Source organism: Arachis ipaensis, chromosome B9, assembly GCF_059453495.1.
Source record: "Arachis ipaensis isolate K30076 ecotype BB chromosome B9, ASM5945349v1, whole genome shotgun sequence".
Classification (NCBI taxonomy): domain Eukaryota; kingdom Viridiplantae; phylum Streptophyta; class Magnoliopsida; order Fabales; family Fabaceae; genus Arachis; species Arachis ipaensis.
The window spans coordinates 90,726,482-90,752,719 of NC_142444.1; positions in this window are offsets into that span (position 1 = coordinate 90,726,482).

Here is a 26,238-nt window from a genome sequence, read left to right on the forward strand (position 1 = left end):
TATATCTATTTGAATCAGCATCAACCTGTTTTCCTTATGTGGTTATGAGTTACCTATAGTTTCTACCTGTGAATACTTGTTACTTGGAATATTTTCATTATGCCACTTACTTTAACCCACTTTCTACTAACTCACTAATGTTAACTTCCTAAACTCTTTTTCATTTCTAATGAAACTAACCTTTTAAAATCTTTCTCCTGGTTTTTCACCTTCTTTTAACCTTCTAACCATGGCATAATGTTAATTTTTCTATTTAACATGAATTCAATTACATTTTGGATTGTAAATTCTTCTTTTCGAACTTTTAACTCCTACACATTCCTTAATGCGCATTTACTTAACTCATTTTCCTTATCCTATTGCTCCTTTGCCACTTTGTGTTTTCTTTAATTAATTGCCTATTTGCTTTCCTATTTTTATATATCCTGGTTTTCCATTTTTCAGGATGTCTGCCAGTCAGAGGAAAGGAAAAGGCAAGGCTACTACTGGCAAACGTAAAAGGGGAGAATCATCCATATCCATCATTGATCTCATGCATGATTCCTCCTGGCGGGAGAAAAATTTTACCCAGTAGGAGAAGGTCGACCAGCTGCTCCCTGCTAATGATCTAGTAAAATTTGCAAACCGATACTGTGAGCTGAAGTATCCGGTGTTTGCAACCTCCAGGAACCTATACCTGGAGAGGACTCTCAAGATCCCAGGAGAACTCCAGCAGTACACCACTGATCAAATCAAGCAAAGAGGCTGGTTCTTTCTGGTGAGAAATCTGACAGAGGTCAATGCATCTTGGGTAAGAGAATTTTACTGCAATTACTACATCACTACCCTAGATGCAATGAACCTCAGAGGAAAGCAGATTCTGGTCACTGAAGAGGCCATAGAGGACATTCTGAAGCTTCTGCCTAAATCTGATCAGCCAGACGGTTATCAGAAAGCTGAGGAGGATATGCGCTATATGCGATTTGACTGGAATGCAGTCAAGGCGAGGATCGCCCTTGACCCGACAGTTCCTTGGATCATGGGTCAGAACACTACCTTGCCCAAGGGAATCAAGCGGGCATACTTGAATGATGAGGCTCGGCTTTGGCATCAGATACTTAGCAACTTCATTATGCCGAGTACTCACGAGACTGAGATATCAGTCGCTATGATCACCCTCCTATGGTGTGTGATGGAGGGTAAGGACTTGTACTTGCCACGCTTTATCCAGCACTATATGGCCAGGGTCCACGTCCGAGGCACTCTCCCCTTTCCCTATTTGGTTACCCAGCTGGGCCGTCGAGCTAACGTGCCTTGGGAGGATGCTGATGAGAGGCCACCTGCTGCAGAATGCAAGAAGATTATCCCGCACAGCAGGAACTTTCTGGCCTTGGGTTACAGACCTCCAGCCCTCCCTGGTGATACTACCACACCATTTGCCGGCCCCTCTTCCTCTACAGCTACACCTTCCACCACCACTGCACCTCCACCTGCCCCAGAGCCCATCTATCATCTAGTGCACCGCCTGTTTCGACGGCTTGACCAGATGGAGCGTCGCAACAAGCGACGCTATGCGCACCTGAAGCTGATGATACGCTCTGGCGACATTCCCTCCGAGCCTGACACACCATTCGAGGTATCTGAGGAGGCGGATGATCCCGAGGCTGAGACCCATCCCCAGGGAGAGACAGAGCAGGCAGGCACAGAGCAGGCTGCACCACAGGCAGAGGTTCTACATCAGATTCAGGCTGCAGATCCTGAGATCCCTATCCAGATAGCACCTCCTCTACAGCAACCAGATCCTCAGCCCACCACCACAGAGACTTCAGCTACCATGCCTTCCAGTGTTGACACCCCTTCACACCCTGCTTGATTGAGCATCAGGGACGATGCTTCATTTTAAGTGTGGGGAGGTCGCCATCTCTGGCGTATTATCTTGGTGAACCACTACAGACTCTTTTTCTGTATTTTTTTCTCTATTTTTATTTTTATTTCTGAGTATTTATACATTGCTACTTTTATCTATTTTTACTCTATTCCTGCATTTTGCATTTTTAGTTCATATTTTAGTCATTTAGTTTAGTTTGCAATTCTAACTTATTAGTGGATTAATTAGTATAGTTTACCCTTTTTAGCATAAGATAGCTTAGTTTAAATTGGAAAATATAAAAAGAAAGTAAGCTAGGAACTTGAACATAACAGAATCAAATCCATAAACCTTGTATATGTAGCATTAGATCATGTAGTTAAACTAACAACATTTCATCAAGGAGAAACATTAAAACCTTAAAGGCCACCCTAAATAATTTTTTTATGAGAATAATAGGAATTTTTAACTAAACCTGCATAACATATATGAATGATATATGATGTTTGAGTTAGAGAACACACAGCCTGTGAGTCTTGAGCTTAATTGTATGGTTGCATTCAAACCATAATTTCATCCCTGTGTGTTTCGCTTCTTTTTATTCTGATGTTCTTTACTTTGTTTTAATCTATATGTCCAGTTGTAGAATATAGATACATACCAAGAAAGTGATTGAGGCCATTATTTAATTTTAACCCACTTGTCCCAAAAATAGCCTACCTTTTACATCACCTTTGTTAGCCCCCTTGAGCCTTTAAATCCCCCTTTTTTTCTAATAACCACATTACTAGCCTTAAGCAGAAAAACAAAATAAAAATCCCAAGTTGAATCCTTGGTTAGCTTAAGATACAAATTGTTTATTGTTTAAGTGTGGGGAAACCTATTGGGAACATAGAAAGAAAGGGTAGGAAGTTGAAAGAAATAAAATTAATCAAAATAAAATTTTTGGGAAACATGCTCATGTGAGATTAAAATAATTAATTTACCATGTGCATTTAAAAAAATTTATTATAATATTTTAATTTTCAGCATTTGAATAAAGGGGATACAAAAGAATTCCCCAAAATGCAAAATAAAAACAATGCACATGGGATAAAAATAAAGATCAAGACATGAGCATGTAACATCAAAAGTGAAAAAAATGGGAAAAGAGGTGAAGAAGCTCTAATTTAGAAAGTATGTATGTTAGGTGAAATCTTAGACTAATCAAGGATTCACTTAATTAGCTCACTTAGCCTTATACATATACCCTTACCTTTACCTTGGCCTCATTACAACCTTACTTAAAACCTCATGATTTTTGGTATGACTATATTCTATAATTGTTGATTGGTTAGATGAAGAACAAAATTATAGAAAGTAAGAATAAAAAGAAGAATAGAGTGATTAACCCAATAAACACTGAGTGACTAGAGAGTAAACACAAAATCCAGTGAGGTTTCAATAACTCATCAACATATATCTATGCTTAATTTACTAATTATTTTGCAAGTTTGTAAAATATTTTTCTTTCCCATCTCATTTGCAAAGGTTCTTTATTATTTAAGGGTTGGCTATGTATATATATGATTCCTTGCGAATGTGAATTAATTTAACTACATATAAGCCTTATATATGAGTGAATAAATTAGAATTGCATGACTCATTTAGGTAGTTACATTTAGAATAGGTTGCATTGCATAACATTCCACCACTTTAATCTTACCTTACTATTTACCTTGGATTTAGCATGAGGACATGCTATTGTTTAAGTATGGGGAGGTTGATAAACCCATATTTTATGATATATTTTGTGCTTAATTTGAGGGATTTATTCAATCCTTCAACCACTCATTCATATTAATTGCATGGTTTTACTTCTCCTTCCTTATTATGTGACGTATGTGAAAAACATGTTTCCTATGCTTTAAAATTAATTATTTTAATTACCTTTATTTCCATTCGATGCCGTGATTAGTGTGTTGAGTAGTTTCAGATCTTCTAAGGCAGGAATGACTCAAAGGATGGAAAGGAAACATACAAAAATGGAAGGAAAGAACAAAACGGAGTCCTTGAAGAAACTGGCATCCACGCGATCGCATGGACGACGCGATCGCATGCCAAGCGCGAAGAAGCGACGATGCGGCCGCATGACTGACACGACCGCGCGCCTTAAGCATAACACATATGATGCGGCCGCATGACTGACGCGACCGCGCGCCTTAAGCATAACACATATGACACAGCCGCATGATTGACGCGACCGCGTGACAAGAAAAGCTCCGAATGACGCGACCGCGTGACCCACGCGGACGCGTGACAGAGGCCACGCACCAGAAATTGCAGAAAACGCTCATAGCGAATTCTAAAGCCCTTTTTGGCCCAAATCAAAGTCCAGAAGGCATAGGCCAGAGGTTATGAAGTGAGGGAATGCATCCATTCAAGGAGAGCTCTCGCCAATTTTTACTTCCCATGAATTAGAATTAGTTTTGAGGGAGGTTCTCTCCTCTCTCCTTAGGATTATGATTTAGACTTAGAATTTTTATTCGCTTTCAGGATTATCTCTTTTGATTAGGTTCAATATTCCTTTTATTTACTTTTGCAAGTTACTTTATGAATCCTTTCATGTTACGGATTACTCTTTTATTAATGTTATTTGAGGTATTTCAGTTTAATATTGATTTCTTTTATTTATGCTATTGTTGTTTTTACTCTGAAGACATTTTTATTCCAGTAGATTTACTTCTCCTTTTGATTTTGGTTAACAAATCAATAACTCTGGAGTTATCAAACTCAAACATGATTGATAATTGTTATCTTTGTTAATTAAATTGAACTTCAATAATCCCAATCTTTTCTTAGGAAATAAATAGGATCCGAAGATCAACCCAATTAATCTCTTGACCTTCCTTTATATTAGTAAAGGCTAACGAAGTGGAATTAAGATTCAATTATTATCATCATTGATAAGGATAGCTAGGATAGGACCTCTAATTTCTCATACCTTGCCAAAAGTTTATTTTACAATTATTTATTTATTTTTAATTGCTACTTAAATTATTTGTCATATTCGTTCCTCATTCTTGAAACCCCAAATCTACAATCTCTATAACCAATAATAAGAACATACTTCCCTGCAGTTCCTTGAGAAGACGACCCGAGGTTTGAATACTTCGGTTATCAATTTATTTAAGGGGTTTGTTACTTGTGACAACCAAAACGTTTGTATGAAAGGACTTTTGAAGGTTTAGAGACTATACTTGCAACGAGGATTTATCCGCAAATTTCTAGACCACGCAAAAGTTCCTCTCGTCAAATTCCCTTACCTAAGATGTATTGACCTCAGTCAGGTTTCTCTCCAGGAAGAACCAGCCTCTTTGTTTGATCTGATCAGAGGTGTATTGCTGGAGTTCTTCTGGGATCTTCAGAGTCCTCTCCAGGTACAGGTTCCTGGAGGTTGCAAATACCGGATACTTCAGCTCACAGTATCGGTTTGCAAACTTTACTGGATCATTAGCAGGGAGCAGCTGGTCGGCCTTTTCCTGCGGGGTAAAGTTTTTCTCCCGCCAGGAGTCATCGTGCATGATATCCAGGATGGACATGGCGGATTCTCCTCTTTTACGTTTGTCAGTAGTTGCCTTTTCTTTTCCCTTTCTTTGGGTGGCAGACATCCTAAAAAATAGAAAACCAGGATATAAAAAAATAGGAAAACAAATAGGTAAATAATCAAAAGAAACACAAAGTGGCAAAGGAGCAATAGGATAAGGAAAATGAGTTGAGTAAATGTGCATTAAGGATTGTATAGGAGTTAAAAGTCTGAAAAGAAGAATTCACAATCCAAAATGTAATAGAAGGCATGTTAATTAGGAAAAATTATCAGTATGCCATGGTTAGAAGGTTAAAGAGAAAGTGAAAAACCAAGAAGAGAGAGCATGAAAGGTTAGGTTGGTTAGAATTGAAAAAGAGTTGAAGAAGTTGAAATTAGTGAGTTAGTAAAAAGTGGGTTAATGTAAGTGGCATAATGATAAGTTTCTAAGTAACAAGCATTCACAATTAAAGGCTACAGGTAACTCATAACCAAATAAGGAAATTAGGTTGATGATGATTCAGATAGATATAGAAATAGCAAAAAATTGGAATCTAAGCATCAAAAATGCAATTTATGAACCAGGAAATAAAAAAGAATAGGAAAGCTTGCCCTGGCATTCATGAATTGGTTTGGTTAAATCTAAGGAAAGCACAGTTGAAAATGTCAAAACCAAGACATGAATGGAAATATTTTTCAGAAATTTTGGCAGCATTCCGGCTAAAATTGGAGTGTCCCGGAAAATAAACAGCAACAGAATAGTTCATATGAATCAAAATTAAAGTTGCAATTAAATAGTATGAATAAGAAAGAGCATAGTAGCATGAACTTGAAGAGCAGCATATGAACATTACAGCAACAGCAGAATTGCAAATTGATAAAACAAGAAACACGAATCAGTGTAATTAAACAGGCCTAAATCCACTAACCACATCCTAGACTACCTAACAACCTAGAATCCACTACAACATGCATATCTAACTAGACTATATATGAACATAAACAGAAAAATATGAATTAACTATGAATGGAGAGAAGGGTGGCGTTTGTCGGAACCTGGTAGGCAAATTAAGGAGAGTGGCGCAGAGAGGTGGCTGGGGATGGAGGCAGTGGTGCCTGGCGAGGCGGAGGAGGGTAGCGCGGCGGCGGTTGCTGCTGTTCAGGGGCAGGGAGGGAAAGGTAAGGGTAATGGGTGTAGGGGGGTTAGGGGAAGGAAGGGGGGCGTGGGTGGCACTGGGCGGTGACGGCGGCGTGGTGGTGGTGATCGCAGAGGAGGGCAGGGGTGGTGGAGGGAGGAAGAAGAAGGAAGAAGAAGAAAGAGGGGGGAGGGAAGAAAGGGGGTGGGTGGCGGCGGTGTCTGGGTGGTCGGCGAGGTGGCAGTCATTCGGTGATGGTGGCTGGGTGGTGGTAGTGTGATCGGAGAAGAAGAGAGGAAGGAGAAGGGTTTGGGGGAGGGTGCGAATGGTATGGTTCGCGTGACTGGGTGGGTTATAAATTTGAATCCACGCGATCGCGTGGGGCACCCGGTCACGTGGCTGGAGTGAAATGGGGGTCGACGCGATCGCATGAGTGGCGCGATCGCATGGAATAGCTAAAAGAATGAATGACGCGATCGCCTGGGGCATGCGATCGCGTCGCTAGAAATTGCACTAAACGCACGAATCCAGCGTCGTTTTAGCACAACTCTCTGTCGCCTTTTGGGGTGTTGTGTAATCCATGCGACGCGATCACGTTGCTCACGCTGTCGCGTGGGATTGATGTTGTGCAAGTGACGCGATCGCGTCAGGGACGCGATCGCTTGGGCATTTTGTGCAAAACGTATAATGGCCGCACGATTCCAGCCTAACTTTCTGGACGTTGGATCTTTACGCCTATCTCCAAATCACGCGGCCGCGTGAATGATGCGGTCGCGTGGGAAGTGTTTTTCGCTACTTGACGCGATCGCATGAATGATGCGGTCGCGTCGCACACCCTTTTTTGTGTAAAATGCAGAATGCAATGCTAATATGAATGTTATGCATGATTCCAGGTTCAATGAAGTAAAAAAAAATAAAATAAAACTCAAAAATAAACAAAACAGAATAAAATTAAAATTGAAAAAAAAAGGAACGATCATACCATGGTGGGTTGTCTCCCACCTAGCACTTTTAGTTAAAGTCCTTAAGTTGGACATTGGATGAGCTTCCTGTTATGGTGGCTTATGCTTAAATTCATCCAGAAATCTCCACCAATGCTTGGAATGCCAATAGCCTGCGGGGTCCCAAACTAGGCATGTGAAGCTTCTCAGCAGCTTCAAACAGATTGTCAGGCTCCCGGGGTGATGATTGTCAGCATAGATTCCAGGATCCCAAACTTTGCTTTTAAATCCGCCTTCGTCTTGATCTATAATTTTCCATCTGGGCGGTTTAGAAATTAGATTCTCACCAGGATAACCAAACATTTTCCGAGATCCATCCGGTTGATCATGATGCCAATTCGTGCACTTCGAGTTGAAGTGTGGAACCTTATTAAACCTTGTGCACCAGCTCTGAATACGAGCCATTTCCTGCTTACTCTTAAAGCCGCAGAGAGCTCTAAGCTGGCCATCTGTTTCAAGCAAACCATATTCAAGTGGAAAAACACAGTTAAAGGTTAAGGATTGTACCCACTTGAAACTTGTATTGGGTGGTAGTGGCCTTGGGATAGTTGGTTCCAGTGGTTCTGTGAGTTCTACTCCCTTGTGCTCTTCTGTGAATTTCTCCACTTCTTTACAAGATTCTTCAAATGTATCCATGTCCTGATCAAAGCCATCTATGTCTTCCTCATCACTTAAGTCATAGACTGGAGGTTGAGAGAAATCTACCTCCGTATCACCTTCGTATTCACTTGGGGAAGATTCTTCGATCTCAGAGAATTCACTCGCGGATGCAAGTTCATTACGTGGGGGTTGGGCACTGTCCTCCTTAGCATCAATTCTAACGTCCTTGACAGAATTTTCCATAACTCTGGATTCCCATGGAAGTTCAGTGTCTCCTAAGTCTTCAACCAACTCTTCTTCTTTAATAATGACAGCTTCCTCTACTTGTTCCAGGACGAAGCCATGCTTTGTCTTTTCCACTGGAGTTTCTAGTATCTCCTTCATGCTACGCTCTTTGTTAGATTGTCCACATAGGACTGTGGGAGGTCCTTGAATACTCGAACGTCTAGAAGATAATAGACTTACTGCTTGCTCCAGTTAATGAAGGGTTGTTTGAAGTTGATCTACTGTTTCCTTGAGGCGAACCTCTGATTCTCGGGGTGATAGATTTGGATATGGTACATGGGGGAGTGGTGATGTTTGGGAGTAATTGGACTGGAATCGAGGTAGATGAGGATCATACGGTGGTGAATGGTGAAAAGGAGCTTGTGAGTGTGGTGGTTCGAAGTTATGTTGAGAGGATGGTCTATAAGCACATGGTGGGGCTTGTGGGTAATTACAAGGTTGTCCACCATGTCTATTGGCTTGGTATGCATTGTAGAATGGTCTTTGTCCATGATATCTTGGAGGGTGTTGTTGCCTAAAGGGTTGATCAGGTCCTCTTGGCTCTATCCATCTTTGATTGTTCTGACCTTGATGCATGTTCCTGTTATAACATTCATTCCTTTCAACAATATTAGAACCAAACTCAAAGCGAAAGGGGTGAAAATTCACAGTAGCTAATAGAAATAAAAAGGGGAAGATAAAGACAAATAAACAAGTAAAAGAAAAATATTTACAATAACCAATAATAAGGCACACGATTGCAGTTCCTCGGCAACGGCGCCATTTTGATGAGAGAACTTTTGCGTGGTCTAGAAATTTGCAGATAAATCCTCGTTGCAAGTATAGTTTCTAAACCAACAAAAGTCCTTTCATACAAACGTTTTGGTTGTCACAAGTAACAAACCCCTTTAAATTTGATAACCGAGTATTTAAACCTCGGGTCGTCTTCTCAAGGAACTGCAGGGAAGTATGTTCTTATTATTGGTTATGGAGGTTGTAAATTGGGGTTTTGAGAATGAGGAGCGAATGGTTTAATTAGCAATTAAAGTAAATGAAGAACAAGTAATTTAAATGGCAAGTAAAATAAATAGATGACTGTAAATAAACTTTTGGCAAGGTATGAGAAATTAGAGGTCTTATCCTAGCTTTCCTTATCAATGATGATGAAAATTGAATCTTAATTCCACTTTGTTAACCTTTACTAAGATAAAGGAAGGTCAAGGGATTAATTGGTTTGATCTTCGGATCCTATTTATTTCCTAAGAAAAGATTGGGATTATTGAAGTTCAATTTAATTAACAAAGATAACAATTATCAATCATGTTTGAGTTTGATAACTCCTGAGTTACTGATTTCTTAACCAAGACCAAAAGGAGAAAAGTAAATCTACTGGAATAAAAATATCTTCATATGGGAATAACAATAATGTAAATAAAATAAAGCAATAATAAACTGAAATACCTCAAATAACATTAATTCAAAAAGAGTAATCTGTAACATAGAAGAATTCATAAATTAAATTGCAAAGTAAATAGAAGGGAATATTGAACTTGATAAAGAGATAATCCTGAAAGCGCATAAAATCCTAATTCTAAATCCTAATCCTAAAGAGAGAGGAGAGAATCTCCCTCTCAAAACTAAATCTAAATCATTAAAACTAACTAAAGTGGAGACTCTTCTTGAATGGATGCATTCTCCCACTTCATAACCTCTGGTCTATGCCTTCTGGACTTGAATTTGGGCCAAAAAGGGCTTCAGAATTTGCTATGAGTGTTTTCTGCAATTTCTGGTGCGTGGCCTTTGTCACGCGTCTGCGTGGGTCACGCGGTCGCGTCATTCGGAGTTTTCCTTGTCACGCGGTCGCGTTAGTCATGCGACCGCGTCATATGTGTTTCGCTCGAGGCGCGCGGTCACGTAAGTCATGCGGCCGCGTCAATGCCTTTTCGCACTGGCATGCGGCCGCGTCGCCCATGCGATCGCGTGGCTGCCAGTTTCTTCAAAAACTCTGTTTTGTGCTTTCTTTCCATTTTTGTATGTTTCCTTTCCATCCTTTAAGTCATTCCTGCCTTAGAAGATCTGAAACTACTCAACACACTAATCACGGCATCGACTGGAAATAAAGGTAATTAAAATAATAAATTTTAAAGCATAGGAAACATGTTTTTCACATACATCACATAATAAGGAAGGGAAAGTAAAACCATGCAATTAATATGAATAAGTGGGTGAAGGATTGAATAAATCACTCAAACTAAGCATAAAATATATCATAAAATATGGGTTTATCAATGACACAACTGAGGCTGGACATCCAAGGCTTTAATCAAGAGGATCATGAATCCCTTTATAATGCCTGGGAAAGGTATAGAGGGATGCTAAGGAAATGCCCCTCTGAAATGTTTTCAGAGTGGGTACAGTTAGACATCTTTTACTATGGGCTTACAGAAAGAGCTCAAATGTCTCTAGACTACTCAGCTGGTGGATCTATACACATGAGAAAGACGATTGAAGAAGCTCAAGAACTCATAGAAACAGTTGCTAGAAATCAACATCTATACTCAAGCAGTGAGTCCTCTATAAAAGAAGAGGCTAGGACAGTAACTACTGAACCTAATTCTCAAGAATAGATTGTTGAACTTAATCAGCAATTACTCCTTATGACAAAACAATTAGCAGAATTTAAAGAGATGCTCCAAGACACTAAAAATGCTAACAAAAATATGGAAGCACAATTGAATCAGACAAGACAGCAGCTATCTAAATATATAACCGAAAAATACCAACCTGTTCAACTAAGGAGCGGGAAGACATTGAATAATTCAGCCCAAAGTAGCAGAAAGCCAAGAAAGGAACAACTGATAGAGGATGACCAAACCACTGCCCGAAACCCCTCTGAGGACAGCAAGAGCCCAGAGAGGAATAATTCTGGCGTTCAAACGCCAGAAAAGGGAGAAAAGTTGGCGTTAAATGCCCATTCCTTGCCCAGTTCTGGCGTTCAAACGCCAGAAAAGGGTGGGAAGCTGGCGTTAAATGCCCATCCAGCACCCAATCCTGCGTTCAGACGCCAATAAGGGATTAGACACCTGCAAGTGCTGATAGTAACCCCTCTAAGAAGGCTTCTCCAACCACCTCTGTAGGGAATAAAGCTGCAGCAACTAAGGTTGAAGAATATAAAGCCAAGATGCCTTTTCCTCAGAAACTCCGCCAAGCGAAATAAGATAAACAATTTGCCCGCTTTGCAGACTATCTCAGGACTCTTGAAATAAAGATCCCGTTTGCAGAGGCACTTGAGCAAATACCCTCTTATGCTAAGTTCATGAAAGAGATCTTAAGTCATAAGAAGGATTGGAGAGAAACTGAAAAAGTTTTTCTCACTGAAGAATGCAGTGCAGTCATTCTGAAAAGCTTACCAGAGAAGCTTAAAGATCCAGGAAGCTTTATGATACCGTGCACATTAGAGGGTACTTGTACCAAGACAGCTCTATGTGACCTTGGGGCAAGTATCAATCTAATCCCTGCATCTACTATCAGAAAGCTTGGCTTGACTGAAAAGGTCAAACCAACCCGGATATATCTTCAACTTGCTGATAGCTCCATTAAATACCCATCAGGCATAATTGAAGACATGATTGTCAAGGATGGGCCATTTGCCTTTCCCACTGACTTTGTAGTGCTGGAAATGGAGGAGCACAAGAGTGCAACTCTCATTCTAGGAAGACCCTTCCTAGCAACTGGACGAACTCTCATTGATGTCCAAAAAGGGGAAGTGACCCTGAGAGTCAATGAAGATGAGTTCAAGTTAAATGTTGTCAAAGCTATGCAGCATCCAAACACATCAAATGACTGCATGAGCGCTGATATTATTGACTCCTTGGTGGAAGAGATCAATATGACTGAGAGTCTCGAATCAGAGCTAGAGGACATCTTTAAAGATGTTCAGTCTGATCTGGAGGAACCAGAGGAAATAAAAGAACCTCTGAAAATTCCTCAGGAAGAGGATAAACCTCCTAAACCCGAGCTCAAACCACTACCACCATCCCTGAAATATGCATTTCTAGGAGAAGGTGACACTTTTCTGGTGATCATAAGCTCTGCTTTAAATCCACAGGAAGAGAAAGCACTAATTCAGGTATTGAGGACACACAAAACAGCTCTTGGGTGGTCCATAAGTGATCTTAAGGGCATTAGCCCAGCAAGATGCATGCACAAGATCCTATTGGAGGATGATGCTAAGCCAGTAGTTCAACCACAGAGGCGGCTAAATCCAGCCATGAAAGAGGTGGTGCAGAAAGAGGTCACTAAGTTACTAGAGGCTGGAATTATTTATCCTATTTCTGACAGCCCCTAGGTGAGCCCTGTCCATGTTGTCCCCAAGAAGGGAGGCATGATAGTAGTTCATAATGAAAAGAATGAACTGGTTCCTACAAGAACAGTTACAGGGTGGCGTATGTGTATTGACTACAGAAGGCTCAATACAGCCACTAGAAAGGATCATTTTCTTTTACCATTCATAGACCAGATGCTAGAGAGACTAGCAGGTTACAAGCTAAATTGCAGTAGATCCTCAGGACCAAGAGAAAACAGCATTCACATGTCCTTCTGGAGTATTCGCATACAGAAGGATGCCTTTTGGTCTGTGCAATGCACCTACAACCTTTCAGAGATGCATGCTCTCTATTTTCTCTGATATGGTGGAAAAATATCTAGAAGTCTTCATGGTTGACTTCTTAGTATTTGGAGACTCATTCAGCTCCTGTCTTGATCATCTAGCACTTGTTCTTAAAAGGTGCCAAGAGACTAACCTGGTTTTAAACTGGGAAAATGTCACTTTATGGTGACTAAAGGAATTGTCCTTGGGCATAAAATTTTGAACAAAGGAATAGAGGTGGATCAAGCTAAAGTGGAGGTAACTGAAAAATTACCACCACCTGCCAATGTTAAAGCAATCAGAAGCTTTCTAGGGCATGCAGGATTCTATAGGAGGTTTATAAAAGATTTTTCGAAAATTGCAAAACCTCTGAGCATCCTGCTAGCTGCTGACACGCCATTTGTATTTAATACAGAGTGTCTGCAGGCGTTTGAAACCCTGAAAACTAAGCTGGTCACAGCACCAGTCATCTCTGCACCAGACTGGACATTACCATTCGAACTAATGTGTGATGCCAGTGACCATGCCATTGGTACAGTGCTGGGACAGAGGCATAACAAGCTTCTGCACGTTATTTACTATGCTAGTCGTGTTCTAAATGATGCACAGAAGAATTACACAACCACAGAAAAAGAGTTGCTTGCAGTGGTTTAAATACTTACTCACAAAGCAGGATTCAAAACCCAGGCTCATAAGATGGGTATTGCTTCTGCAAGAGTTTGATATAGAAATAAGCGACAGAAAAGGGACAGAGAACCAAGTAGCTGATCACCTGTCCCGGATAGAACCAGTAGCAGGGGCGTCCCTCCCTCCTACTGAGATCTCTGAGACCTTTCTGGATGAGCAACTCTTCGCCATTCAGGAAGCTCCATGATTTGTGGACATTGCGAATTATAAAGCTGTGAGGTTCATACCCAAGGAGTACAGTAGGGTGCAAACGAAAAAACTAATTTCTGATGTAAAGTACTACTTATGGGATGAACCATATCTCTTTAAGAGATGTACAGACGGAATGATCCGTAGATGCGTACCTAGAGAGGAGGCACAGAAGATCCTACGGCATTGCCATGGATCACAGAATGGAGGACATTTCGGAGGTGAGCGAATAGCTACTAAGGTCCTCCAATGTGGCTTCTACTAGCCTACTCTCTATAGAGATGCCCGAGAGTTTGTGCGTAACTGTGACAGTTGCCAAAGAGCTGGCAACTTGCCCCATGGTTATGCCATGCCTCAACAAGGGATCTTAGAGATTGAGTTGTTTGATGTATGGGGTATTGACTTCATCGGTCCTTTCCCACCATCATACTCAAACACTTACATTCTGGTGGCAATAGACTACGTATCTAAATGGGTAGAAGCAATTGCTACACCCACTAATGATACTAAGAATGTGCTGAAATTCCTCCAGAAACATATCTTCAGCAGATTTGGTGTTTCCAGAGTACTAATCAGTGACGGTGGCACTCATTTCTGCAATAAACAGCTGTACTCTGCTATGGTCCGACATGGAATTAACCACAAAGTAGCAACTCCATATCATCCATAGACAAATGGGCAGACTGAAGTCTCTAATAAAAAACTAAAAAGAATCCTAGAACGGACTGTAATTGCCCGTAGAAAGGATTGGGCAAAAAGCTTGGATGATGCTCTGTGGGCATACAGAACAGCATTCAAGACTCCTATAGGAACCTCTCCATACCAGCTTGTGTATGGCAAGGCCTGTCTTCTGCCCATGGAACTGGAACATAAGGCCTACTGGGCAACCAGATTCCTAAACCTGGATGCTAAGTTAGCTGGAGAGAAAAGATTGCTCCAGCTGAATGAGCTAGAGGAATTCAGACTCAATACTTTTGAAAATGCAAAAATTTATAAGGAAAAAGCAAAAAGGTGGCATGACAAGAAACTGTCATCTAGAGTATTTGAACCAGGACGGAAGGTTCTGCTATTTAATTCTAGGCTCAGATTATTCCCCAGGAAATTAAAATCCCGGTGGAGGGGACCGTATGTGATTACAAGTGTGTCACCATATGGATATGTTGAGCTTTAGGATACTGACTCTAACAAAAAGTTCATTGTTAATGGACAGAGAATCAAACATTATCTTGAAAGAAATTTTGAGCGAGAATTCTCAAAACCGAGGCTTGAATAAAGCTCAGTCAACGTCAAGCTAGTGACATTAAAGAAGTGCTTATTGGGAGGCAACCCAATTTTTATTTATTTATCTATGTTAATTTTCCATTTTCCATTGTTATTTTATGTCTTCTTTAGGTTGATGATCATGTGGAGTAACAAAAACAACTACATAAATCAAAGCAAATTCAAAAACAGCATTAAAAATAGCACACCCTGAAGGATGAGCTTACTGGCGTTTAAACGCCAGTAAGGGTAGTAGAATGGGCGTTAAACGCCCAGTCTGGCACTATTCTGGGCGTTTAACACCAGAAATGGGCACCAGACTAGCGTTTAACGCCAGAAAAGGGCACCAAGCTGGCGTTAAATGCCAGAAATGGGCAGCAACCTGGCGTTTAATGCTAGGATTGGCACTCAAAGGGGCGTTTACACGCCAGAATGGTGCAGGGATGAGAAATCCTTGGCACCTCAGGATCTGTGGACCCCACAGGATCCCCACCTACCTCAACTCAATCTCTCTCTTCTTCACACATTCCAATAACACCCTTCACCAAATACTCTTCCCCATCACCTCTTAACCACTCACACCTCTCCATCTCCTCCATTCTCTTCTTCTTCTCCTCCCTTCTTTCTTCTTTTGCTTGAGGATGAGCAAACCTTCTAAGTATGGTGTGGAAAAAGCATTGCTTTTTGCTTTTTTATGTTTCCATAACCATTTATGGCACCTAAGGTCGGAGAAACCTCTAGAAAGAGGAAAAGGAAGGCAAAAGCTTCCACCTCCAAGTCATGGGAAATGGAGAGATTCATCTCAAAAGCCCATCACTGAGAAAATGATGGAGCAAACAAGAGAGCCCACTCATGGACCTCAACAAGAGCATTCCACTATCCTCCATGAAATTAGAGAGGACCAAAAGGCCATGAGAGAGAAGCAATAAAGGCAAGGAAGAGACATAGAGGAGCTAAAGCACTTCATAAGATCTTCAAGAGGAAGAACAAGCCGCCATCACTAAGGTGGACCCGTTCTTTAATCTCCTTGCTCCTAGTTTTCTATTTTTCGAAAATTATGCTTTATGTTTTATCTATGTTTGTGTCTTTATCACATGATCATTAGTGTCTTAGTGTCTATCACTTAAAGCTATGAATGTCCTATGAATCCATCACCTTTCTTAAAATGAAAAATGTTTTCTGAAAAAGAAAAAGAAGTACGTGAATTTCGAATTTAAAACAATTTAATTATTTTGATGTGGTGGCAATGCTTTTTGTCTTTCTGAATGAATGCTTGAACATTGCATATTTTTGAATTTGTTGTTTATGAATGTTAAAATTGTGGGCTCTTGAAAGAATAAGGGAAAAGGAAAAATGTTATTAATAATCTGAAAAATCATAAAAATGATTCTTGAAGCAAGAAAAAGTAGTGAATACAAAGCTTACGGAAAAAAAAGAAAAAAAAGAGAAAGAAAAAGAAAAAGCAAGCAGAAAAATCCAATAGCCCTTTAAACCAAAAGGCAAGGGTAAAATAAAAAGGATCCAAGGCTTTGAGCATCAGTGGATAGGAGGACCTACAGGAATAAAATCTTGGCCTAAGCGGCTAAACCAAGCTGTCCCTAACCATGTGCTTGTGGCGTGAAGGTGTCAAGTGAGAAGCTTGAGACTCAGCAGTTAAAGTTGTGGTCCAAAGCAAAAAGAGTGTGCTTAAGAGCTCTAGACACCTCTAATTGGGGACTCTAGCAAAGCTGAGTCACAATCTGAAAAGGTTCACCCAGTTATGTGTCTGTGGCATTTATGTATCCGGTGGTAATACTGGAAAACAAAATGCTTAGGGCCACGGCCAAGACTCATAAAGTAGCTGTTTTCAAGAATCAACATACTGAACTAGGAGAATCAATAACACTATCTGAATTCTGAGTTCCTATAGATGCCAATCATTCAGAACTTCAAAGGATAAAGTGAGATGCCAAAACTGTTCAGAAGCGAAAAGCTAATAGCCCCGCTCATCTAATTAAGACTGATCTTCATAGATGTTTTTGGAATTCATTGTATATTCTATTCTTTTTATGCAACTTTGTTTTTAGTTGCTTGGAGACAAGTAACAATTTAAGTTTGGTGTTGTGATGAGCGGATAATTTATACACTTTTTGGCATTGTTTTTACTATGTTTTTAGTATATTTTAGTTAGTTTTTATTATGTTTTTATTAGTTTTTATTCAAAAATCATATTTCTGGACTTTACTATGAGTTTTTATGTTTTTTTGTGATTTCAGGTATTTTCTGGCTGAAATTGAGGGACCTGAGCAAAAATCTGATTCAGAGGCTGAAAAAGGACTGCAGATGCTGTTGGATTCTGACCTCCCTGCACTCGAAGTGGATTTTCTGGAGCTATAGAAGCTCAATTGGCACGCTCTTAATTGAGTTGGAAAGTAGACATCATGGGCTTTCCATCAATATATAATAGTCCATACTTTACCCGAGATTTGATGGTTCAAATTGGCGTTCCAAGTCAGCATAAAAATTCTGGCATCAAAACGCCAGAACTGGCATAAAAGCTGGAGTTAAACGCCCAAACTGGCAGAAAAGCTGGTGTTTAACTCCAAGAAAAGTCTCTACATGTGAAAACTTCAATTCTCAGCCCAAGCACACACCAAGTGGACCCGGAAGTGGATTCCGCATCATTTACTCATTTCTGTAAACCATAGGCTACCAGTTTTCTATAAATAGGACCTTTTGCTATTGTATTTACACACCTCATGACACTTTACACGTTTCATATTGTATTCTCTACGGCATGAGTCTCTAAACCCCATGGTTGGGGGTGAGGATCTCTGTTGTGTCTCGATGAATTAATGTAATTACTACTGTTTTCCATTCTATCACGCTTGTCTCTATTCTAAGATATTCACTCACACTTCAACCTGATGAATGTGATGATCTGTGACACTCATCATTATTCTCACCTTTGAACGCGTGCCTGACAACCACCTCCGTTCTATCTGCAATAGCTTGGGTGCATATCTCTTGGGTTTCTAATCTAAGATCAGAACCTTGGTGGTATAGGGTATTATTAGCGGCCATTCCTGAAATCCGGAAAGTCTAAACCTTGTCTGTGGTATTCCGAGTAGGATCTGGGAAGGGATGACTGTGACGAGCTTCAAACTCAAGAGTGCTGGGCATAATGACAGATGCAAAAGGATCAATGGATCCTATTCCAATATGAATGAGAACCGACAGATGATTAGCCGTGCGGTGACAGCGCATTTGGACCATTTTCACTGAGAGGACGGATGGTAGCCATTGACAACGGTGATCCACCAACATACAGCTTGCCATGGAAGGAGCCTTGCGTGCATGAAGAAGAAGACAGTAGGAAAGCAAAGATTCAGAAGATAGAGCATCCCCAAAACCTCAACCTGTTCTCCATTACTGCATAACAAGTATTTATTTCATGTTCTTTTACTTTTTACAATTAAATCTGAGAATTATTGATATCCTGACTAAGAGTTACAAGATAACCATAGCTTGTTTCAAGCCGACAATCTCTGTGAGATCGACCCTTTCTCATGTAAGGTATTACTTGGACGACCCAGTGCACTTGCTGGTTAGTTGTGCGGAATTGCAAAAGTGTGATTGTAATTTCGTGCACCATGTGCACGCACACACCAATGGAGTTTTACAACCTGTGCGTATGCATAGCCCTGTGCACACGCACACGTTGGGAAGGTCAGTCTGTTGGGGGCGCTAGAGGTAAGGCTTAGGTTAATTGGGGTGATCAATTAATTAATACCTTGTACCTAATGAGCTTTTTGGCAAGCTTGTATATATTATGTTTTGTATCCTTTCGTGCCGGAAGCGTTTAGTTACCGTGTGCGAACGCTTCACATATGTAATTCCGAACTATGCGACTTTAAGCTTTATTCCTTCATCGGGCTTCTAGAACATGTTATTTCTTTCTATATAAATATGTATAAGCCTTAGAATTGTCGTAACCTTTGGTTAACATTTGCTTTACGGCTAGAGGTAAGGCTTAGGTTAATTGGGGCGTTACACCGTACATTTTCAGAACCCTAGTTTCTCTATAAGTTATGAGTAACTAAACCTCATGGTTAAGGTTAGGAGCTCTATTTATTTCTACAGATTAGAACTATTATTCCTCTAGTTTAATTAATGTTTTGATTCAATTCTAAGGATGGTTTTCGTTCTTAATCTTATGAACTGGATGGAACGAGAGTATGACCCTTTTCTACATGAGTTCTTGTGATTCTCGAGAGAGTTATCTCACTTGAACTACAGCTTGAAAACAAATTCCTCCTAAACTGCTAATTACATAAACTGATTGGGATATGTATGACATATAATCCTGTTAGTCTTGGGTAATTAGGATTTTTGTGGCGTTAAACTAGTTTTCTGATCTTAATCCTCCAATTGGAATTAAGTGACCACGAGAGTGGTGGTTAATGAAGGTTATAAGAGGCTAAATCACTAAGAGATTAGGGTTTAGACATTTATGGTTTGCCATAGAATGAATCATGCATTTTTAAAATAGCTGGTAAGAACTTTTAATCTGGGAAGATAAACATCTCCGAAACGTTAACTGTTTTCTCATACTGTTTTCACAGCAAACCCTTATTTGCTTTCTTTACTTTCTTGTTTATTGTTTATTCAAATTGTAACTCACCAAACCCTTTTTCTATTCACCTAACTAAGTCCAACCGTACAACCATTGCTTGCTCAATCTGACAATACTCGTAGGATCGATCCTCATTCACCTGAGGTATTACTTAGGTGACCCAGTGCACTTACCGGTTAAACTATGCGAGTTCTCAATTCGTGCACCACTCTTTCACCCAATTCATGTAATTTTAGATTTGGATTGATAAAATGACATTTAATTAACCAACATCTAAGGAATTGACAATTGATCAAGTTAAGAGAGATTGAATCACCAAGGAATTGGATTTCAATCACTTATGATTTGTCAAGAGATCAATGAGTGCATGATTGAAGTTTAGATGAAATCCACTTGATCCAAATAATTCAATATCTCTTATTCCCTTGCTCTATAATTACTTTCAAATAATTTTCATTTACGTTGCTCAATTTAGTTTCTAGTCATTTACTTTGCAAATTTACATTCTAGCAATTTAAATTTCCAACAAATTTACAACTCCGTTATTTACTTTCAAGTCAATTATTGCTTTTATTTACTTATTGCTCAAGTAATTTAAATTACATATTTCTATTATCAATTGTTCATCATCAAAATGTGAATTGTCTAACTAGAATACTCAATTAATCATTTCTTGCTTAATTCCTTAATCCTCGAGGGAACGAAAACCCACTCACCATGCTATTACTTGATCCAGTGCACTTGCCAGTAGTTATGCAGATATTGGTTTGTAAAATCTGTATGAGTGAAGTCACCAAGAGTCCTCCTTACATTGTTGTTAAGGCTCTACCATGGTGCTCTCTAGCTCCTCTTTATTTTCTTATACTTCCCTCTAATTTCTTATTTTCTTTCTTAGTTGCAGGAGGGTTCTCTCTATTTTCATATCAAATTAAAGAGGTTCTTTGTATGGTGTGGAATTTAAAGTCCACGGACTAACCAGCGAGTACACCGGGTCGTACCAAATAATACCTTAGCTGAGTGAGGGTTGATCCCACGAGGATTGATGGATCAAGAAATAATGATTCAATGATTGGCTTAGTCTAACAAGCAGAAAATGCTGTTTTGAGAATCAATTGCTTCAAACAGTAAATTCAGAAAACTCGAAAGCAAACAGTAAATTGGTGTGAAGAATATAGAAGAAAATAGTTAAGGTTTCAGAGTTGTTTATCTTCCGAATTTATAATTCTTACCAATTATTTTAATCATGAAAGATTCAATTCATGGCAAACTGTAAATGACTAAACCCTAATTCCTTAGCAATTTAGTCTCCTCTAACCTAATTAACCGCCAATTCCTTCGTCACTTAAGTTCAATTTGAGGGTTAAGTTCAATTCTAGTTTATGTGCCACAGAAACCCTAATTACTCAAATATAAGAGGATTATATGTCACGTATCCCATTAAGTCCAGATAATTAGTGATTTAGGAAAAATTATTTTCAAGCTGTTGTTTAGGTAAATTGCTTTTCCAAGGTTTACAAGAACTCAATTAGAATAAGGGTTATTGTTCCGATCTACCTAAATCCTTAAGATGAAGAACGGAAAAAAATTTTTGAAATTAAAATCAAAATAGTAATTAAAATAGAAGAGTAATAGTATCAATCCATACAATAAACAGAGCTCCTAACCTTAACAATAGAGGTTTAGTTGCTCATGGCTCAGCAAGAAAACTAGGATTCAGAAAAACTATAAATTGTAGAGTGAGGTCTATAAAAGAGAAGAGAGACGAAGGGCTGAATCTTTTCTCTTTTAGATCTAATCCTAATTAATGTAAAATATATTTTCTAAAACTAAATAATATCTTTTCCTATTTGTAAATAAAATAAAGTTTAATCAAAATAAATTAATAGATCTTGTGCTGCTCCTTGAAGACGAATGGGGACAACTTATTTTCCTTAGGATGGCGCCAAACTTGAAAAATCATAAGTTTGGCTTCACTTCAAAGCAATGCAATCTTCATGGTTCTTCAGCTTGGCGCCAAACTTGGTAAGCTCTGGAAAGTATAAACTATTATATATCGTTGGAAATTTCTGGAAGTTAGCTTTTCAATGCTACTAAAACCACGTCAATTAGACCTATATAGCTCAAGTTATTCTTGTTGGAGTGTAAGGAGGCTAGGGTTGACAGCATCATCCACTTTCTTCCTTTTCTTCTACATGAACTCTGTCAAATTTGTCCAAATGCTACCTATAATAAATAAAATTGTACACGACACAAAGTAGCATCCATAGTGGCTTAAAAGGACTTAAATCTTGGTTAATCTTAACAAATTTGAATGCAAATTCACTAGAAAAAGATAGGAAAGATGCTCATGCATCAATGTAAAATGAATAAAAACCATCTAATTTAGAGAATCAATTAACTGGTTTGTTTTAAATCTCAATTGATCGCCGACGGTGTGAAAAACTTGATAGAAGAATTTCCTACTCAGAAAGTGCTCCAAATCTTATCAAGTAATACCACGGTGAGTGGATATCATTTCCATCATGATTAATGGACTGAGCAAGTAATGATTAATTGATTATTCTAATTAGACAAATTGAAAAGTTGATTGAGAGGAATTAAGTGTCAAAAACGGAGAACTAAAGGAAAGCAAAGAATGATTAGAGAAGGTAGCACGAATGAGAGTGTTAAGGCTTTGGAGATGTCCACTCTCTAAGAAAACAATCCTTGTGTTTATTTATTTAGAAGCATGCAGATCAATTCATGACAAACCATAAATAATCAAATTCCAATTCCTTGGCAATTCAATTTCCCTTTAATTACTTAATCACCAATTCCTTAGTCAATTCATTAAGAAAAGAGGTTAAGCACAATTCTGATTTATATTCACACAAGATTCAAGAGTGATCCTAGGTTGAATTATATGTCACTTATCCAAACTAGTTCTAATTCAATTGAAAATCATGAGAATTATAAAGTCGCATACTGTTTAAGGTCATATTCCTAGATAGATTAAAAAGTAATGAGAAATAGTTTTTAAGATAATTCCAATATAAATTTCCCAAAGTAATATTAGAATCCAAAATGGAGTTTGAATATTTTCCAACAATTCTAATCTTTAGGGATGAAGAACAAAAACTATATTATGAAATACATCAAAGCATAAACCTCAAATAGAATAAAACACTTAGATTAATAAACTATAAAAAGATGAATAGAGATCCTAACCTTAACAGAGGAGATTAGTTGTTTATGGTGCAAAGAAAACAATAACTAGGATTGTGAAATAAGGTCCTAGATGAGATGTTCGTGGAATAGTTCCTGGACTTATTTAAATTTGAACCTAAACTAACTTTCAAATTCAAAACAAAATCAAATAAAATCTAATCAAATCTTTTCCTCATTAATTTAAAACTAAGAGTGATCTTCTCTTTTTATAGTTGAGATTCAAAACTTGGTGTGTTACTTTGTTGAAATCATGGGTGATGCAGAATTTTTGAAAACCACAACTCGATGATGTTATGCATCATGTTGTATCTTTTTATGCTTTTTTATATCAAAAATTAGTTAATAATGCCCAATTATTGGGTAATTTTTTTGCTTAAGTTGTATATTGCTTTGATCTTTTGATTTGATAAATTGTGTAGAAAATGGTGGAAAAAGAAGCAAAAAGCATAAAACAAGCCCAAAAGAAGAAAAGAGGAAGTTTTGGGCGTGCCAAAGGGCGTGCCTGGGCGTGGCATGCCAAGCCAGCAATGCTGGCATATCTATGGGTGTCCCTGGGCATGGCACACAAGGCTAGTATTACAGAAAGGCAATATTAGGGCAGCATTGAAGGCATGGCACGCTGGGTCACACGCAAGCCTGACCTGACCATAACTTACGCTAGAAAAGTCCAAATGAGGTGATTCTAGTGCCATTAAAAAGTTGACATCCAAAGGTTTCCAACCATATATAAGACTTTTTAGTGAACACTAGATTTAAGGAAGAAATTCACCCCAAAAACACAAAAAAGCACAACATGTCCCTGCAGAGATACCAGCCTGACCTCTTCATCTTCAAAGCGACATAACTTGAGTTGTAGAGGTCCAAATGATGCGCTTTTTGTAGTGTTAGAAAGCTAACATCTAGAGATTTACAACAATATATAATACTCTATAGTAGAAGATAAATTTGAAGGTGAAAAAGACCATTCTTTTAGGGTTACAAAATGGGTGTGCGTTATGGCGTGCCAGTGGGTGTGGTATGCCAATTTTACAAGTTGGGCGTGTAAACTGGCGTGCACGAAGGCGTGGCATGTCGGGGCATTTTGACAGACTGACCTCTTCACCTTTGAAATAGCATAACTTGAGCTAGAGAGGTCTAAATAAGGTAATTCCAGCGTTGTTAGAAAGCTGACATTCAGGTCTTTCTAGCAATATATAATACTTTATCGTTGACATTCAGTTTTGGGCCCAAACAACCCCATCCTTTTAGCGCTGCAACATGGGTCACAATTCTAGGGAGCAATTTTCAGTGGGCGTGGCACACCAACTTCTCCATGTAGCCTGCAACCTTCAACCAAGCCCACTCCAACTCTGATTCAAGCCACAATTACCAACCAATCAAGGCCACAAGAACCATCTAGAATAGTTCAATTTTTATTTCATTGTAATTTGCTTTCAATTTTATTTAAGTTTGTAATTTAGGGGAGCCTATATAAAGGCCTTAGTTTCATAAAAAACGGGATCATCCATCATTCCATAGGGATACACACCCATTCACACTCTCTTGGCACACACCACTGGGAGTGGGCTTTCGGACCCCTCACTTTGTAAATCTTTTAGTTATGATTTACTAACTCTTTGTATTGGGAAAGAGAGCTTTATTGTAATTTAATGGATTAATTTATTTTTATTCTTATTCTTCTCTTCATCTCTCTTTGATTTACTTGACAGATTTTCGTTCTTCATTTAAGCATTCAATTATCTTAGAAAAGAGATTGAATGTAATTGGGTTCTATGTGATCCTTGGAAAAGGAATCATAGAATCATGCTTGAAAATCCTTCTCACACTTGAGGAGATTTGGGTTTTGGGTTGGATATTGTGACATCTAATCTGCCCATTATTTGGATATAGTAGAGTGTGTGGTATAACAGGGACCAAGCTTCATCTCTTTCTTGATCAATCAAACCAAGGAATTGGCTATTGATCAAGTGAGAGAGATTGAATCACCAAGGAATTGGAATTTGATCACTCATGATTGCCAAGAGGTCAATGAGTTGCATGATTGAAGATGAGATGAAAGCAATTGATCCGGAAAATTCAATATCTCTTTATCCCAATACTTATTTTATCTTTCTTTCATATATTTACTTTCTAGTCATTTACTTTCTTGCACTTTACTTTCTTGTACTTTACTTTTCTTGCCATTTACTTTCTTGCACTTTATTGCTTTTCTTTACTTTTATGTAATTTACATTTTCTTGTTGATTATCTCTCCTTAATGCTTATCTAACTAGAATAATCAACTAACTATTGATTGCTTAATCCTTTAATCATCGTGGGATCGACCTCACTCTTGTGAGTTTTATTACTTGATACGACCCAGTGCACTTGCCGGTAGTTATTTCGGAAGAATAATTTTTTCCGTATCAAGTTTTTGGCGCTGTTGCTAGGGATTAATTGTGATTAACAAACTACCGGTTGGTTGATTGCCTAGATTAGACATTTTTTTCTGTTGTTTTGTTCATTTAATTTCTTTTGTTTCTTTAGTTTCTATTGCTCCTTAACTGTTTGTGTTAATACCTCACCAAGAAGCCCCTATTCGTGACATCTCTTGTTCTTGGTGATTGTGTTATTGACACTCAACAGTTTCTTTTACTTTATTTTCTTCCAAATAAATTGAGATGAGATTGCATGAAATAAGTTTGGTGTTGCCTTGCAACAAATTGTTTCCAATCTTTACTGGGTACTTGCATCAATTCCAAGTGAAAGTGTCACACTAAGCTTGGTGTGCCACTCATTTTCCATGCAATGTATCATGCAACCACTTATTAGTGCAATCCTCATGTCTCTGTTTCTTGTGCCTTTATTGTATCTTTATTTTGCGTGCCTAACCACATGCATTACTCACATTTCATTGTTTAAGACATTCATGATCCATCATAAACTCCAACACCACTGTATTAATTATTGCTTGAAGGCAAGTAATCATTCTAAGTTGGTGTGGGAAGAAGAAGAATAAGAGGAAAATGACAACAACAACAACAACAACAATGAAGATGAACTATAAGGTGGTAAAGTTTCTTTTCCTCTTATTTGTTCGCTGTACATTCAATTGCATGATTGTCTTTTATATTTTGTATATGCATGTTTGTAGTGAATAAGCATAGCTTGATGTTTGAATTGTAACATGTTGCTGTGACATTATGACTACCATCTTGAATGTGCTGAGTTCAAAGTAATT